This window comes from Phalacrocorax carbo, chromosome 1 (assembly GCF_963921805.1).
Source record: "Phalacrocorax carbo chromosome 1, bPhaCar2.1, whole genome shotgun sequence".
NCBI lineage: Eukaryota > Metazoa > Chordata > Aves > Suliformes > Phalacrocoracidae > Phalacrocorax > Phalacrocorax carbo.
Genome location: NC_087513.1, coordinates 135,379,835 through 135,384,995, shown reverse-complemented (window position 1 = coordinate 135,384,995; position 5,161 = coordinate 135,379,835).

Here is a 5,161-nt window from a genome sequence, read left to right as displayed (position 1 = left end):
GTTAGAAAATAGTGGAGGACAGTTCTAATACCAAGCAGGAGCATGAGAGGTAACATCATTATCATCATTATAGGTGAACAGGAAAAGTATTGTCAGTCTTTTACTGTTAAAATAGAATGGTCAAAACTCTGGTTTCTTCAAGTGCCGGTCCTTGGAGCCATGTTGTGCATGATAGTATAACCTTTCTTTTTCAAAAAATTAAGCTCCTAATCGTCTTGTCCATGGAGGAAAGATGGGAACGCTACAGGCTTACTGCCTTAAAAGAAATGCAGAATGGCTCCCATTTTTGTACTTCTAAAAGCGTTATAGAGCATAAGCCAATCTCAGTGTAATGGGGGCTGTGAATTATGATTTCCCAGTGTTTTGAAGCCAGCGTTATGAATGCTTCTTGTGCACAGACATTGAGCTGAGAGCAGTCCAGATGTCTGATACAATTCCAGTGGTGGGGTGGGCAGGGGGGAGAGAGTGCATGCTTCATGAACTGGAACTGTTAGCGTTACTTATATAAGGCAATATAGTTAATGTACGTTGAAGAATCCAGCTTCCCCTTGGAAGATGTTGCAGCCTTGCTGAAATTATTTGGCTGCTTTGCTGTCCTAAGTGATTGGAATAATGACTATGATAATTTGCCTCCATCCAGATGAACAGTTCAGGAGACTAAACTGTATTGAATTAAAGTAGTTAGTTAATAAACTATGACACTAAGCTGCTTAAATCATAATGCTATTGCCTGGTATGTTTCCTGAGCAAGGAAGAATATTTATAGCATCTTCTTGCTGTGGCAAAATAGTAAAATATTCTTCATATTGTCTTTAAAATTTAACAATAATAAATTCTTTCTGTTTTAAAATATGTTACTCCTGGAAAAACATGAACGTTAGGAAATTAAGCAATCATTTCACAAAATGCAAGTAAAATAATTTCACACGGTGAGGTTTTGATTAGGTACTAAGGTAGATGATGTTACAGGAATGGTATTAGTGTGTTCTACTTGTCCCAGGGCAAGCTTTGCTCTTCGTGACAGAGGCACATTAGGAAGATGCCAAATATACTTCTAGCAAGCTTGGGGTTTTTGTGCAGCTGTACTCTTTAGTTTGCAAGAGTGTCTGTTAATTTATAATCACAAAAATTATTGTATGATTTGTGAAAAATTGTGTGCAGTCCCCCAGAAGGCCTGAATCCTTTGATAAACTTCACTCTAGAAGGTCACCTTAATTAGTGCAAAATATGTTGCAAACTATGTCCCTACCATAGCTAGGTAGCATCCATTCATATCTGAGTCATATGCTTAATTTTCATTCAACACTCATCTTTTCCTATGTGTATTTGTTACTTTTGGCCAAAACAGTAGTTCATGTTTTGAAAATGTACCTCATGTATCAAAAGTCTTATTACTTCTGACCTGCTGGAAGCTCCAGCTAGTACCTCATACTTGTAAGTAGTGGAAAGTGGCTGAGAGAAAAGGTATTCCTCTGCCAGCCTGGATAAGACTTTGTTATAAAAATTTGAAAAACCAGAGAGCCCCATGGAAAATTTGTGTGACCTTGTGCCCAAACTTGAAAGCATAATTTTGAATAAAGTTAGTTAATATTGAAAAATCATCTGGTTGTAGATTAGGGAAACGATGTGTTTCTTTATGTCAAATGGTTCAAATTTTAAAGCAAATAGAAGCACACGATATTTATACATAATTTCAAATGAAACTGTTAATGGCAAGTCTCTCTGAACTATATATACATTTTATTATTGCCCCATAATGTATTGTGAATCTGTATAGCTATCCTATTGTGGAAGAGGTTAGCTAATACCTCCACTTGATACTTGCAATCTGTAACTTGTCAAAACTAAATTTTGTCTTTTTTTTAAAAAACTCCTTAGAAGTATTTTATAAAAAAGGTCAACCATATCAATAGAAATAAAGATTTCAAATCAGTGGAATAATGCATTGCTTGTAATATTTTCAGGGTTTAAGGTGTTTGTCTAACTCGGATAACCAGTCAGTTCAGCAGAAAAATTTACATTGGAAAGGGAGACACAACACAGGAAAAACTAAAATATCTTCCAGGGAGAATCAGTTTAATTCTAAACTAAGTTATTAAAAGAAACCATTAGCAAGGTAACATCTCTGCTGGGATGTATGTGTCTACTGTCACATCAGCTGGAGCTCCTAGAACTCAAAACAGCTGTAGCTGTTCAAGTAATAAAGAATTATCTCAGCTGCTTTTTGCTGTAAGACAAGTCAGAAGTGTTACTTGTCTAGTGTAGCTGTAATATTTGGAGTCTTTTCCTGAGCTCCAGCTTATATACTGAGGTCAAATGAAGCCAGTGGCTAAGCAGTCTGGTAAGGGCAACAGCTTTTCCTATCTTGTTAAATCCATGCATGTTTGTTTGATCTTATTAGAAAAATGTGCTGACAACTCTACTTTTGGGTTGATCCCTGAGGCTTGATAACTTCATTATTGTTGTGGTTTAACCCCAGCTGGCAACTAAGCCCCACACAGCCGCTTGCTCATTCCCCCCTTGGTGGGATTGGGGACAGAATTTGAAGAGTAAAAGTGAGAGAACTTGTGGGTGGAGGTAAAGACTGTTTTATAGGTAAAGCAAAAACCATGCACGCAAGCAAAGCAAAACAAGAAATTAATTCACCGCTTCCATCAGCAGGCAGGTGCCCAGCCATCTCCAGGAAAGCAGGGCTCCATCGTGCGTAATGGTTACTTGGGAAGAAAACCGCCATCACTCCAAATATGTCCCCCCTTCCTCCTTCTTCCCCCAGCTTTATATGCTGAGCATGACACCATATGGTGTGGGATATCCCTTTGGTCAGTTGGGGTCATCTGTCCCAGCCGTGTCCCCTCCCAGCTCCTTGTGCACCCCCAGCCCACTCGCTGGTGGGGTGGGGTGAGGGGCAGGAAAGGCCTTGGCTCTGTGTAAGCACTGCTCGGCAGTAACGAAAACATCCCTGGGTTATGAGCACTGTTTTCAGCAGAGATCCAAAACAGTCCCATACTAGCTACTGTGAAGAAAATGAACTCTATCCCAGCCAGAACAAGCACAATTATGCAGTCTATTGATTTTTTTTTTAAAAGAAAATAAGAATTATATTTTAGTTAAAAATGGGAGTTCTAGGAGAAGCAACTCCAAATCAGGATTAAAAATCTGCCGTGTAAAAGAGGCTACTCTGGATCCTCACATGAATGTGATGTACTCTGCTCATTCTCCCCTGCAAACTCCTCCTCTTGGGAAGAAAGCTGTGGGAGAATGGTTCCAGTGAGTGAAACACAGGGTAGAGACAGTATAGCTCCAGATTAGTTAAGAGCACAGTAGTTCAAGCAGTCATGGCTGTAAAAGATGCAGAACAATGCTATTACTCTATCAGACTGCTTTCCATTACACACATACTCTTTCGCCAGCTGTTGTCCTGGAATATTTCTTGAAACAATGTTTTACAAAGTATTCTTACTTCATTTTTCTTTTCTTGCTCACTGCAGCTCTGTTCCATGCAGAAAAATAAAAGACACATTTTTCCTCTGGCACTACAGTGATAGCATGCTGCAAGTGAAGCATAGATTTGTGGAGAAGGGTTTTGCAATAGACCTGAGCTCACATACTCTGCTGCTTCTGAATCTTTGACAGAGAGGTGACTCTCTTGGTCAGGGAGGTGTCAGTGGTCATGGAGACATGGCAATAGTACTGTTGTATTGTCTCAGTTATTATTGTATTAATTTAGATTTATTCACAGAATCACAGAATGGTAGGGGTTAGAAGGGACCTCTGGAGATTATCTTGTCCAACCCCCCTGCTTGAGCAGGCACACCCAGAGCAGGGGGCACAGGAACACGTCCAGGTGGGTTTTGAATGTCTCCAGGGAAGGAGACTCCACAACCTCCCTGGGCAGCCTGTGCCACTGCTCTGGTACTCTCACAGGAAAGAGGAACTTCCTGTGTTCCAACTTGTGCCCATTGCCCCATGTCCTGTCATTGGGCACTATGGAAAACAGCCTAGTCCCATCGTCCTGACACCCTCCCTTTAGATATTTATAGGTATTGATGAAATCCCCCCTCAGTCTTCTCTTCTCCAGGCTAAACAAACCCAAGTCTCTCAGCCTTTCCTCATAAGGCAGATGCTCCAGTCCCCTGATCATCTTGGTAGGTCTCTGCTGGACTTGCTTGAGATGTTCCCTGTCCTTCCTAAATTGGGGGGCCCAAAACTGGACACAGTACTCCAGATGCAGCCTCACCCGGGCAGAGTAGTGGGGGAGGATAACCCTTCTCAACCTGCTGGCCACACTCCTTTTAATGCAGCCCAGGATACCGTTGGCCTTCTTGGCCACAAGGGCACAGTGCTGGCTCAGAGTCAGCCAGCTGCCCACCAGCACTCCCAGGTCCTTCTCAGCGTCGCTGCTTTCCAGTAGTTCAGCCCCCAGCCTGTACTGGTGCATGGGGTTGTTCCTCCCCCGGGGCAGGACCTTGCACTTGCTCTTGTTGAACTTCATGAGGTTCCCCTCGGCCCAGCTCTCCAGCCTGTCCAGGTCTCACTGGATGGCAGCACAGCCTTCTGGTGTATCAGCCACTCCTCCCAGCTTGGTGTCATCAGCAAACTTGCTGAGGGTACACTCTATCATTGTATGACTGTGTTGAACAGGACTGGACCCAGCACAGACCCCTGGGGAACACCACTAGTGAGAGGCCTCCATCCAGACTCTGCTCCATTGATCACAACTCTCTGAGTTCTGTTGTTGAGCCAGTTCTCAGTCTACCTCACTGTCCTCTTGTCCACTCATCCAGCCCACACTTCCTTAGCTTGTCTATGTAGATGCTATGGGAGACAGTGTTGAATGCCTTACTGAAGTCAAGATAGACAACATCCACTGCTCTCCCTTCGTCGACCCAGCCAGTCACGCCATCGTAGAAGGCTATCAGGTTGGTCAAGCATGATCTCCCCTTGGTGAATCCATGTTGACTATTTCTGATAACCTTCTTGTCCTCTACATACCTGGAGATGACCTCCAGGATGAACTGCTCCATCACCTTTCCAGGGATGGAGGTGAGGCTGACTGGCCTATAGTTTCCCAGGTCCTCCTTCTTGCCCTTTTTGAAGATTGGAGTGACATTTGCTTTCCTCCAGTCCTCAGGCACCTCTCCTGTCCTCCACGACCTTTGAA